The following is a 14,821-nucleotide window of genomic DNA, read 5'->3' as shown; positions in this document are numbered from 1 at the left end:
CTGTACTGTCATCACTGCAAGTACTCTTTACGTAGCACTCTGTACATTCTGTCCGCATTGTAGTTGTGACCTGTCCATTAGGTTTGGTCCTAAGTGGCTGTTTTACGTCTCAGTGTGATAGTAGTGTCTCCTGCGACAAACTTTCGCTGTATATAAATGCGTGTTCTGGGATCCCTCGCTCTCCTGAGGCACGATGTATTTCCTGACAGAGGCTTTTAGGCAGCAAACGCGTGAGATGCGACACAGATGGGATTTCAATCTTTCATCCTCAATCGCTCTCTGATGTTGGGGGATAATGAATACATCCCATGGGCATTTTCACAGTTGTCCCACATCCTTTTCCATGAATTCAAACTCCGTTTTTGAGCTATCTGAAGGTCTGTGCTTCCTCCCTTAAGATCTCTCACATTGTGATTAGTCTGATCCTTTACAGCCAATATGTTGCTTTACGTGTCTATCTGACCAAGAACCACAAATGGAGCATTCACCTACCTGATACCGAAAGCCCCATATAGCCACAACTACATTCTGTTTGTGCCTTAGCACAATGACGTTAGCCATGGTGCTGGGTCGATTTGCCCACACGTTGGCAGCAAGTATGTTACCTTGAAGAGAGCGCAGTGTCTGTTCGTCTTATAGTCATAGGTAATCTGTAGTTAACTGTGTTGAGCCTAGCAAGGTTTGCATTCCCCTTCATGTATCTATTTGAACATGTTTTTAAAGTTTATAGCCCAGGTATCTCATAACTGTGGTATCACGAATCGATACGACCCCACAGGTGCCATACCAAGTCTGCGTGAGACGCTGATAATGGTCGTACGGAATCTGGCGGACCCAATGAAGCACACCCGCTGAGCCTCACCTCTGGTAGCTCGGTACCATGAGCGTCCTCTGCCTCTGTGATATAGGATGGCCAGCAGCAGCAGCTCAGCCCACTCGCACTTGGAGCCACCATGTTAAGACACCTTCATTTGTGCCGCATTCTTGAGAACAGTGTGACAGCCCTGTTATTTTGCTGTATTACTTTTAATGAGCCTTCATCCGTTAGAAGAAATACAAGTTAAACACATCATCTGTTTATTGGGTTAACTTTTTCGCCAATTATTTTTGCTCCTGTCGAGCTTTCATACGACGACAGTTGCCACACCACTCTGTAGCTTACCGCTCCTTACCATTGTCTATGAATTCGTGCACAGCAGTAGCAATGTTTCTTTTCACATTACTTCCATACAGTTCAACACATTTGTCCCAGTTAATTTGGCACAGTGCCAAGTGTATTTCTAGCACACCAATTGGTTTACAGTATTGCTGATGTTTACGCTTCAGGCTACTATCTCTAGTTGTCCACTATCAAAAGGAGGTCGTTAGGACATGTGACTACTCCTTTGCAATCGTCCCTTTCCAGTTCCATTAAGAGTAGTTCAATGGTGATTTTCCAGGAAACGAGCCCAAAAAATGATCACTATGTGCATTCCTAATTGATCTTGTTGATCTCCTTACAATTACCCGCTCACCGCTCTCTGATCCCATTCCTGCTCTGGTTAAGAAGAGTTTCCAGGAAGAACGACATTTCAGTCGAGTTGCAGACAGACAGTGATTGCTTTGAAAATAATATATTGTCTGGCGCAGTCACAATAATGCCAAACGAAACGACCGGTTTCGGTTGGACTAGGCCATTCTCAGATCTACGAGACAGAAGTTGGCCTGCTGACTGCCCTTGCAGTCTAAGCATGGTTGCTCTCAACTAGAAAACTACCAACAGGACGCTCACTACGAGCAGGACGCAAGACTTTAGGGCACTCTGTTGGTGAGAAGGAAAAACCTCAGCATTACTGAGGTTCCTCAATTCGTTCAATATTTCCTCGTAACTAGAGCTTTTAGCTACCACATGCATATCATTCAATATGAAATTTTAAAGAAGGTTTAAAATGTTTTCTTTAAATTTATACAAAATTGTGTAAACTTGTTAGCATAATCTCATATCATTTCTCGTAATGTACCTGCTTCTTACAGTTGCGAGTTGCGTCGTATGTGTCATAAAATACCGTAATATCAGAACTTGAAATGTACTTTATACAATTTATTGACAAAAGTACACATGTATGCTCTTTTAAAATTTTAACTGCTCGTCTCTTTATTGAAATTATTAAACAGCAAGTGAATAAGCAGTCAGTAGCTCGCCATGGGATACGGACACTCCTCATCCATACTCATTGAAAAAGTGATTCCGCAGCGATGTGACTGAACCAGTGCTTGTGTTTTATGGTATGGCATCATTTTATTTCGCTGTTTTTTAACTTGACGTAATCTGAATAACTGATATTAAAAAACAGTCCTAGGTTGCATAATTCTCTTTATTGGCTCAAAAATAACGCGGCTCACCCGGGTAGGGCACCAACAGCTTACCATGGATACTCTTCAGAAACCGATATGTTTGTTGATAACATAAGCATGTTGAAACGCGTCGTTTTTTCACCAATAAAGAGAATTGTGCAACCTATGAGTGTCTTAATATCAGTCACAGTAGAAGGCTGCTGTACCACTGCATTACAGCATACTGGAATGAATTTTGTAATCTGCCTAAGTTCTCTTCATTTTTAAATTTATTTGTCCTGTGTAAATAAAAATCACAGCGTCTCCAGTCCGTGGCGTAATTCTTGTCTACTCAGTGATTCGTCTCCTAAACAAGCTGCAAAAACCTTAATATCTGTTCAAGTACATTTAGACACAGGCATTTAGATACAGGGCACGTATGTAAGAAAGTAAGTAGATGAGGCTATCGCAAACAAAATCTTTCTAAGGCATATCATACGCACGGTGCAGCCACAATGTTTTATCTTTAACGCACATCTATGATAAAACTACACCCGCATAAAATGAGAAACACACTGTCATTATTAACCATTCTTACACTAATACCTTAGAAAGAAGAACAGCTAGTTACATTGCGTTCCGACTTTCGATACTATTACACAGTGAACAAATACGACACTATACTTAAATTACAAACACATCTACGAAATATTATGACAATGGTTTCCCCTTCGTTTCCTTGCGTACACTATCTGATCAAAAGAATCCAGCATCTGTTTGTGTACCTTAACATGTTGTTTGTCCACACTTCGTCTTTGTAATGGCTTGAACTCTACTGAGGATACATTCAATGACGTGTGTCAAGATCTGTGGAGGTCCGGCAGCCTGTTCTTCCACAAGAATCGAAACCGGAGGAAGTATTCATATTGGACGTTCTGACTCATCCCTAAAGTATTTAATTAGGTTCAGGTTGGGCCTCTTTCCAGACCGTTCAATTTCAGGAATATTACTGTGCACAAAACGTGGTCTCACAGATGCTGTTTTATGTCAGGGTGCAATCTCGTGCTGATACAAGACTCATCGTCTCCGAACTGTTGCTCCGCTTTGCGTAGTACACAGTACTGTAAAATGTGTTCGTGTCTTTCAGTATTTACCGTTTTATTAAGCTCAATAAGGAGACCACACCCTAACCATGGAAAACACCGCCGTACCGTACTAACAACCGCTCCTTACTTCGCTGCTGGATCTGTACATGATGGCAGTCAACGTTCACCAGGCGTTCGCCAAACCCAGATCCTTCCATCGGTTTTTCACAGGGTACTGCCAGAGTCAGCTCTCTAAATCATTCGTTTCTAGTCATCCACTGTCCAGTAGACTCCCTCCGTACGCCACCTCAAGTGTCGCTTAGCAGTGATTGCAGAAATTGTGGCTTTCGACGGGCTACTCGACCAGGATATCCCACTCTTCTGTACTCCCTACTCACTGTCACTGTGCTGGCTGGATTGATGGTAGCACTTGGAAACTCACGAGTGAGTCCTTCCGCTGATTTGATTTGATTTTTTGTAACTAACTTTCGTAGGAATATGGGAACACGTGAGGCAATACTGACCCTACGACTTATCTTAGAAGCTAGATTAAGAAAAGGCAACCCTACGTTTCTAGCATTTGTAGACTTGGAGATAGCTTTTGACAATGTTGACTGGAATACTCTCTTTCAAATTCTGAAGGTGGCAGGGGTAAAACACAGGGAGCAAAAGGCTATTTACAATTTGTACAGAAAGCAGATGGCAGTTATAAGAGTCGAGGGGCATGAAAGAGAAGCAGTGGTTTGGAAGGGAGTGAGACAGGGTTCTAGCCTCTCCCCGATGTTATTCAATCTGTATATTGAGCAAGCAGTAAAGGAAACAAAAGAAAAATTCGAAGTAGGTATTAAAATCCATGGAGGAGATATAAAAACTTTGAGGTTCGCCGATGACATTGTAATTCTGTCAGAGACAGCAAAGGATCTGGAAGAGCAGTTGAACGGAATTGACAGTGTCTTGAAGGGAGGATATAAGATGAACATCAACAAAAGCAAAACGAGGATAATGGAATGTAGTCGAATTAAGTCGGGTGATGCAGAGGAATTAGATTAGGAAATGAAACACTTAAAGTAGTAAACGAGTTTTGCTATTTGGGGAGCAAAATAACTGATGACGGTCGAAGTAGAGAGGATATAAAATGTAGACTGGCAATGGCAAGGAAAGCGTTTCTGAAGAAGAGAAATTTTTTAACATCGAGTATAGACTTAAGTTTCAGGAAGTCGTTTCTGCAAGTATTTGTATGGAAGTGAAACATGGACGATAAATAGTTTGGACAAGAGGAGAATAGAAGCTTTCGAAATGTGGTGCTACAGAAGAATGCTGAAGATTAGATAGGTAGATCACATGACTAACGAGGAGATATTGAATAGGATTGGGGAGAAGAGGAGTTTGTGGCACAACTTGACTAGAATGTTGTGAGGCATCAAGGGATCACCAATTTAGTATTGGAGGGCAGCGTGGAGAATAAAAATCGTAGAGGGAGACCAAGAGATGAATACACTAAGCAGATTCAGAAGGATGTAGGCTGCAGTAGGTACTGGGAGATGAAGAAGCTTGCACAGGATAGAGTAGCATGGAGAGCTGCATCAAACCAGTCTCAGGACTGCAGACCACAACAACAACAACAACAACAAACCCCCCCCCCCCCCCGCAATGCTCGACGGTCCCTGCTCGCCAGTCCATGAGGTCTGCATGGTTTTGGCTCAGCATTGGGTGTTCCTATGCATTGCCAATCCAAAATAACTTCACCAATAGTCGGACAGCTTTAGCAGGGTTGCGATGTCCATGATGGATTAGCTACTCAGATATCCGATGATTAGTCCATGTTCGAAGTCCATAAGCTCTCTTCTCCGATCCATTCTGGTTTTACTGTTTCCCTACTGTTAACAAGCTATTTCCCGGCCTCTTTTAATCTGACGGGTTCGCCTCTGGTGACATCTAGTAGCCAATTTCACATTACGTAGTGGTGTCCGCATACTTTTGGTTGGATTCTAGTGTATATGCTGCAAGTATTGTTCTGACTACGGGCATCTCCTACCTACATCAAACAAATGATACTTTGAAACTTTGTGTTCTGCCTTAGGGCAGGTCTTGTCATGGGAGAAGCCTCGTCAGAGAGGTCCACCGCATGAGCGTCTAGGGATGTGATTCCAGTGGTTGTTTCCCGTTGCCTTCTACTGATGATAATGAAATGATAATGAGGACAACACAACACCCAGTCCATGAGCAGAGAAAATCTTCGACCCAGCAGGAAATCGAACCCGGGACCCTTGGCGTGACAGACCCTCGCGCTGACCACTCAGTTATCGGGGGCGAACCGCAAGTGATATAACTGAAAATAAATGACCGAATATTCCTAGTATCATACAGTAAAGGAAACAGCTATCAGTCGCAATGATGTCTATTGCTCATCGAGATTTCGGTCACTGTGCTGCATTCTTCAGTGCTAAGAACGTGTGAAGAACAAGATAACGACGAGATTCGTCTCATGTGTCACTGCTTTAAGAGCGGATGGGCACGAGAAATTCACAGTTTTAGGAACTGTTTAAAAATCATTGGAATTCGGCCGATCCCAACAGACGCACTGATCTGGCAATAATGACCTAATTATGACCACACTCTTCCAAGATCGCACAGGAATATGAAGTTTCTGGAGAACAACGTTATATATTTCCGATATTACTACATTCTTGGTCTTTCGACATAGTACTGATGGCACGACGACTTTTAGCATCACTTATCTGTTACAGTGACTTTAACTACACTTACTATTCAGCATGGTTTCAATAAAAAAAGTTACTTAGGTATCTGAAGAAAATGTTTTGCATTTTTTAAATTATGTTCAGTTGTAAAACGTGCAGCAGTAAATGACGCCGCTGGCTGGTTCACAAAGTTACCACCATGTACAGATGTACAGCTGTGAAAGATTAGTCACTGCTTTTAGTTACAACCACCCTATTTGTTTTATGTACATAAGTTTTTAAAAGAGTATACACCCATTCCTCCTCACTTGGAAAACCTTCCCCTTCCTTTCTCACATTTCCTTATCTTCTATTCCCTCCATCTGTCTTTTCTTCCCTATTCCTCCCTTCTGTGGCCGAGCGGTTCCAGGCGCTTCAGTCCGCAACCACGCTGCTGCTACGGTCGCAGGTTCGAATCCTGCCTCGGGCACGGATGTGTGTGATGTCCTTAGGTTAGTTATGTTTAAGTAGTTCTAAGTCTAGGGGACTGATGACCTCAGATGTTAAGTCCCATAGTGCTTAGAGCCATTTGAACCTATTCCTCCCGTTCCCCATCTAGTTTTAGCCTCTCCAATTCCTTCCTCTACTTCACCCCCTCTTCTGTCCCAAGAGTCGTCCACTCCAATGCTGCCACATTCCTACCTTCCTCACCGGTCAACCTTCTCCCTTTCAACAACAGACTGCCTATCTTACGGCAGGTGCTCTCAGTTTTAGTGTCACGAAAGTGCTTCGTTTAAATATCGTAATTCCGGCGACATGTTTTAAATATGGTCTTATTGTGTTTCGTTTTACCTTTCACTAGTTCAAGAGGTAACATCTCTTGTAAAAATAAAAATTTCAGTTTTATTTTCACCATTCAAAAGTTTTAAATTTATTGTAAATATCTTACCTTTCTGTTCCTTGTTTCTGATCTCATTTAGTTTTTGTTGCCATTTGGCTGAAGTGCAGGTTGGATGTAAAGCTGATAGCCCATACCCTTGTCCCTACGGGGAAGACGAATGACATAGAAAAAAATAAAAAGTACAAAACAAATGTAAAACATATGAGTTGTAAAGATAAAAGAATATTAATATGTGTTATCAATGTAGCATACATGTAAGAAAGGCGCTGTAGATTGATATGACCTACACTGAAGTCAGCTGTGTTGTAATTGTAAATAGTGGCCTCAATGTGAATTCAGTTTCTGACATGAATTATCCAGTTGGGACTATGTTCATACAAAAGTTTTTTTAATGTTTTAACTTACATTTACTGGTATGTATATTATGACTGACTTACTTAGACGTTATGGAACTGCACGTTTGATAAATCACACATGTTAGCTTACTGTAACTGGTTCTTTACATGCTTTGTAGCACTGAACATGGCCATAGCGTGCGAAAATTTAGGTATACAATAAAAACCATTGCGACTGACTTCTGTACCCTTCACTACGTGAAGTATATACAGGCTCTGGGCACAATTGTTTCCCTATGGTATCAAACCTGATTCCCAGACTGTTGTGTGACTTTGCAGCGTTACCAAACTGTACGTGTGCTGTTCACTTTGAAGAGTATGCCACACCTCTTTTATCCTAATGACCAAGTATTGTATTATTCAAATTGTAATTCGACGATGAATATAATCTTTTCGCTAAATTGTAACTCTCTGTGCCTTACCTTCCGCTCATAAAGAATCCTACTCCAGTCATTTTATTACATTTCTGAAACCACATATCTTTATCTTCTTTTCATTTGATAACACAGGTCGGTACTAAATCTAGATTAAGCCTTTATATTTCCTTTTTTAAATTTATGTTGCGGGTTTCAAACCTATGAATATAGATCGCACATGAAATCCTCATTTGGATTGATTTCTAGTTTCAGCTAAGAATCTAGCAATCTTCGTATCACAAAATATTCTTGATTAGTGCTCGTGTCATTACGGCTTCATACATCGTTAAGAGCTGTAACGGTACCAACGCTAATCAAGAATGTTTCAAAGATGGCCAGACTGTTAACCGAAACTAGTAATCAGTCCAAATATAGATGATTTCATGTGTGATCTCGACTTCATGGGTTTTAGATCTCTGACATACTCTTGGTTAACATTGTCAACAAATTTTCAATTCCGTATTTAGTTTTTTCTAGGTTCCTTATCACATTTAGATTTCCTACATTTCACGCTTTGACTCAACTCTTTAGTTACTACAAGAAATACAGTTATTAGACAGGTTTTACGTAGTTTCTCTTACGCTAAGAAGCTTTCCGGACTTTCACCTATCTTCAGCTGGTATGAATAATTTTTCATGATGTCTTCGCCGACTACTGTTTGAACGCTGATGTTTTATTCTAGTTGCATTTTTCACAGCTTTATGTATAGCACACACATTTTTAGCTTCACTGGTGCGCCAATGCATTTTTTTTCAACTCTATTTGCACGGAATTGCATTTCAGGAGAGCAGTTTTATTTTAGCTCCATTTTATACATTTATATGCATAGCACATACACTCTTATCTTCACTGATGCGTGAGTGCCGTTTGTCATCTCTAACTGCATGGAACTAAGTTCTCGTCCCTTCACATGACCTTCGCCGCTGAATACTGAATTTACCTCGCTTTTGTTGAAATTAATCGTACGTTTCGCAGTCGTGTTGTACGACGCATAATAGAGAACTCTTCCATCTTCATACACGATTTGGAGCAGCTACAGTAAACGTGGTAGACAAGACACGGTCACCAACTTCGTTAGTGATTTGGGATCACGACCTAGAGCCCTGTTTCAGGGCCACATCGTCCCAAAAAAATGTTTACCTCTGATTTCTGACAAGATTTCAATACTTTACACAACTCAGTGGAAATTGCAACGATGATGAACGGATAAACAGAAAATATACCTTACGCCTGTTTGTGGTTTATAAAAGATACATCGCATTTCGTTGGAAAGGCCTACTGTGACATTTAACGGAAACCGTAGAATCAATAAAAATTATGATCATTCGGGTAAAAATTGATTCACCGTGTGTGTCAGCGGCACAACAACGCTCTCCATTAAAACGTAGTATCGCTTAATCAGTAAGTTTTCGTAAATTGGTAACTTTTTGTCTTCTGAGGCCGCGTTTAGTACGAAAATAATACGGTAAATTACTAGAGGAAGGGCTTCTCTATACTGGTCCATACATCTCTGGCCTCATTTTCTTACTATTGGCTCCCAACCAGAAGAGCACAGTACTCTCAGCTGTAACTTTTTCCAAGAACATCAAAGGCCCTTTCAGCTTTCTGTGGAAGTGAAAATACGGGTCTTGCATAGACGATGGACCAGCGCATAGCGCTCGCCATGCCGTAGCTCCACGTGTCGGAGGCAAGAGAAATGCATATACGACCTCATCTTCCTGAGTGCACCAAAGATAATCTTGCCTTTTCCTTTATCTTTGGAGCCAACTCTATTTCTACTGTTATACTTATGTTCTAAAACTGCACAGCCGAAATGGAACCAATTTATCTCCGAATTACAATAAAATATTTTCACAGTATAGCGAACCACTCTATAATGCCATTGTTGCAAAGGTCATAAAGTCATGAGGTATTTTGTAGTACAAATATTTCATAAATAAAAGTGGCACTTGCAGTCTGTGAAGCTTCAAAGAAGCAGTTCTATTATCAGACTCTTCTAACGAACTAAATCTAAGCATCGAAATATGAAAGCTATGTCGCGGTCTCGGCATTGAAAAGAAAAGCTACAGGTATGAATTTCTTAATGTTTAATCTTTCATTCTTGCAGAACGATGTCTACCCTATAACCGAAAACTCTATTACGCAAAAATGAATCGTCAAAAACGAATGAACCTAGCTGTAACGTCGTTTCGACATTTCCATTTCCGGATGACGTCGACATCTTGCACGATATTTCGGAACAACCAGTCACCCATCTTTAGATGAGTGTTTTGATATTCTTTTCGATAATTCGTCTGAATGCTATCAATGCTAGCGATATAGCAAAAGTTAAATATTAATATATAGCATTTTAGGTAAACTCAGAACATTGATTCTTGTTTCAAAAAACTTACTTTTGAATGAGAAATCCGTTATAGTTTTAATCGACTGTATAAGAGTTCTGTCACAGTGTATTTACACTTACGTTTCTCCAAGACTTCAACTTTCACACAAAACATTTTCATTTATAACGTGTATAAATGTATACTTCACAGTGGAAAAATTTTGCAAATTAAAAATAGTGTACCTATGTCATCAACATTATCAATAATTTTTAAAGTTATGCCTAGTTTCCCAAATCAATGTTGACTCAAAGAAATGACATGCAAATGAGACATCAACTTAAATGCCGTATTATCAGCAAATTACATCTTGAATAGGCTCACTATTAAAAAATTTGAATATGAGCCAAATATTACATAAAGGTCTCTTCCAAACTGAGTAAACGTTCTCCTTATTTATACAGAGAATTCGATTTTCAGTAAAAGTGAGGGATATATTGCGATTTGTGTGACCACATAAAAATGCTTGTTTTTCTCAATTTTTAAAGCATTCGAACGTGACTCATAGCTAAAAATGTAGACAAGTAGAAAGTTGTTTTTCAGAGTCAGAACTACAGCGCGGGACAAAGTCGCTCCTATTTTTTCTGTTGATTTCAATGCGAGTGACTTGTGACGTGACCACATAATTGAACGATGTTGTTCTATCCGTTTCTGTCTCTAACACTGGTGGTGGTGGTGATTTTTCCTGATTGGGCTGCAACGTTTTTTTCACCGTATGATGTTAAATTATGGGTCTAATAGCTTGGGCCCATAAAGTAGACAAAGCATGTAAACGTGACAATCACTGAACTAAAAATTTCTCTAAAATTCTTTCAGAAGTGGAGCTTCTAACGTCTAATTTTTGAACTAGAGGAAATAGTTTGCTATTGTAACTGTCATACTGTCACAGGTTTCACTTGGTAGTTCTTTTATCCATACTCTGCAGTAAAGTCCTTTTATTCAGCGTTTCTCAGCTGCATAGTAGCATGGAAAGAGAATCCTGCTGATAATATTTGACAAAATCAGAAATCTATTATGTACAGTGTGGAGCTTCAATGGTTCCCTCAGTTCAGTACAATTTTCAAAGTTTCTCGTTCGAGAACTCCACTCGTTTTCTTGCTTTTATGTCCACAGATCAGTAGCATTTATTGGGCAGCGTGCGAATTTAACTATGTCTTTAATCATACTTTTCAGTAACACACTTCTCCGTGTTGGCGCTATTACAGCTTCACACATCGCTAAAAGCCGTAATGGAACCAACACTAATCGAGAATGTTTCATATTCTAAACATGGCCAGATTGTTAAGCGAAACTAATAATCGATCCAAAAATAGATCTCATGTGCGGTATCAACATAATCAGAATCTACCATATTACAAAGAGAACAAATGGGAAGTAGCATTTCTACAGGTATTACAACAATACGGAAAGGTAAAGTGCGTGGCGAAACCCCTTTCCCTGGCTACTGATCTAACTGCACCTAGAGCGAAGTCTTTGTTCTCCACGTAACTAAGATGGTTAGGGTGGCGGGTTCATCGCGCCCGGCCGCCATTTGCCTGCAACATACTCAGCGTTTATTTAATAGCAGGCTGAGCGTAACTGAGGGCGTCCTGGAGGTGCTGGAGCGAAGAAACAACGCCACGTATATATGGTATTGAACCCCTGAATCTGCGTGACGAGACGCTAGTACGGAATCCGATCTTATACTGTAAGCGTTGTTTAAGAGGGGATTTTTCGAAATTCTACTGCTGTAGGTGTGAACTATAAGAGGAAAGTTTCTTTTATGTCGCTGTTACATCAAGTTTGAAGCTAGAGCTAAGAAATGTGATATTTGGGTTCCCGGTCACAACCAAAGATATACTTGTTCAATATTTTTTTTGGAAATTTAACACCTGCTGGGAGGAGGGGGGGGGGAAGTGGGGGGTGAAATAGTGAGTGGAATGTTTTTGAAAACTAAATCATCATTATAGAACCGCTAAAATATTTTTAAAGCTACATCTACGAAAATTGGTATCCGACTTCTCAGTTACAATTTCAAAAATACTTGTTTCACTGGTTCTGCTAATTCAACCTTTAAGGGGGTGATAAAATGGGCGAATATCTTTAGGAAAATATTTCTCTACACTAAAAATTTTTTAAAACAATCTATGAAAGTTACTGTTTCACTCATCGGTTAGATAGAAAGGAATATTTGTTAGGGGATGCAAATTTATATGGAAATATCACCACAAGAACGCAGAAGACACGATTAACAAAAACCTTATACTCTAGCTACCAGAACTGCTTTTTTGTATGAACTACGTTCAGGAAGAACTACGTTCCAACGGCCTTCATTAGTATGAGAAGTTTAGAAGGTGTTGCAATTTATGAACAACGTAAGAATTGGATTAAAGGAAAATAAACAAAAAACTCTGTGCACACTATACAGTCTACGCAAGCGAAGCAGCGTGTGCTAAGGTAGTTAAACATGTATGGAATAAATCAAAAAGTTACCACATTTAAAACTCTCGTTATGCTGTATCACATCAGTTCTCATGTACACTTGAACTATAGACTAGCGCTGTTGACTAAGATAACCTAAATTAAATTACAATCTGTGGCCGTTAAGTAGTGGTAAATTCAAATTGAATTGTTTTAATGTTAAAGTTCCATTTTAAAGCGTGATCTAAAACAAACGTATCCATTTTCTAGTATTAAGCATTCAGTAATTTTAAAAATATAACCTATAAAAATAGTAAAATGGTCACATGTGACGATGGAAATGATTTAACATCTTGCTTAAAATTATACAAAGCAAACAGCTTAACATTAGTTTTTCCCCTAATGAAAACCACTTTACAGCTATATTGCAAGCCTTTTTCCCTATGAAAAACGAGTACATAAAATGACAACTTTATTACTGAAACATATAGCAAGGATATTAAAATGTTGTTGTTGTTGTTGTGGTCTTCAGTCCTGAGACTGGTTTGATGCAGCTCTCCATGCTACTCTATCCTGTGCAAGCTTTTTCATCTCCCAGTACCTACTGCAACCTACATCCTTCTGAATCTGCTTAGTGTATTCATCTCTTGGTCTCCCTCTACGATTTTTACCCTCCACGCTGCACTCCAATACTAAATTGGTGATCCCTTGATGCCTCAGAACATGTCCTACCAACCGATCCCTTCTTCTGGTCAAATTGTGCCACAAACTTCTCTTCTCCCCAATCCTATTCAATACTTCCTCATTAGTTATGTGTTCTACCCATCTAATCTTCAGCATTCTTCTGTAGCACCACATTTCGAAAGCTTCTATTCTCTTCTTGTCCAAACTATTTATCGTCCATGTTTCACTTCCATACATGGCTACACTCCATACAAACACTTTCAGAAAGGACTTCCTGACACTTAAATCTATACTCGATGTTAACAAATTTCTCTTCTTCAGAAACGCTTTCCTTGCCATTGCCAGTCTACATTTTATATCCTCTCTACTTCGACCATCATCAGTTATTTTGCTCCCCAAATAGCAAAACTCCTTTACCACTTTAAGTGTCTCATTTCCTAATCTAATTCCCTCAGCATCACCCGACTTAATTAGACTACATTCCATTATCCTTGTTTTGCTTTTGTTGATGTTCATCTTATATCCTCCTTTCAAGACACTGTCCATTCCATTCAACTGCTCTTCCAAGTCCTTTGCTGTCTCTGACAGAATTACAATGTCATCGGCGAACCTCAAAGTTTTTATTTCTTCTCCATGAATTTTAATACCTACTCCGAATTTTTCTTTTGTTTCCTTTACTGCTTGCTCAATATACAGATTGAACAACATCGGGGAGAGGCTACAACCCTGTCTTACTCCCTTCCCAACCACTGCTTCCCTTTCATGTCCCTCGACTCTTATAACTGCCATCTGGTTTCTGTACAAATTGTAAATAGCCTTTCGCTCCCTGTATTTTACCCCTGCCACCTTTAGAGTTTGAAAGAGAGTATTCCAGTCAACATTGTCAAAAGCTTTCTCTAAGTCTACAAATGCTAGAAACGTAGGTTTGCCTTTCCTTAATCTTTCTTCTAAGATAAGTCGTAAGGTCAGTATTGCCTCACGTGTTCCAGTGTTTCTACGGAATCCAAACTGATCTTCCCCGAGGTTGGCTTCTACTAGTTTTTCCATTCGTCTGTAAAGAATTCGTGTTAGTATTTTGCAGCTGTGACTTATTAAACTGATAGTTCGGTAATTTTCACATCTGTCAACACCTGCTTTCTTTGGGATTGGAATTATTATATTCTTCTTGAAGTCTGAGGGTATTTCGCCTGTTTCATACATCTTGCTCACCAGATGGTAGAGTTTTGCCAGGACCGGCTCTCCCACGGCCGTCAGTAGTTCCAATGGAATATTGTCTACTCCGGGGGCCTTGTTTCGACTCAGGTCTTTCAGTGCTCTGTCAAACTCTTCACGCAGTATCATATCTCCCATTTCATCTTCATCTACATCCTCTTCCATTTCCATAATATTGTCCTCAAGTACATCGCCCTTGTATAGACCCTCTATATACTCCTTCCACCTTTCTGCTTTCCCTTCTTTGCTTAGAACCGGGTTTCCATCTGAGCTCTTGATATTCATACAAGTCGTTCTCTTATCTCCAAAGGTCTCTTTAATTTTCCTGTAGGCGGTATCTATCTTACCTCTAGTGA

The sequence above is a fragment of the Schistocerca piceifrons genome, chromosome 6, assembly GCF_021461385.2.
Source record: "Schistocerca piceifrons isolate TAMUIC-IGC-003096 chromosome 6, iqSchPice1.1, whole genome shotgun sequence".
NCBI classification, from domain to species: Eukaryota; Metazoa; Arthropoda; class Insecta; order Orthoptera; family Acrididae; genus Schistocerca; species Schistocerca piceifrons.
Note: the sequence above shows the minus strand (reverse complement) of the source record.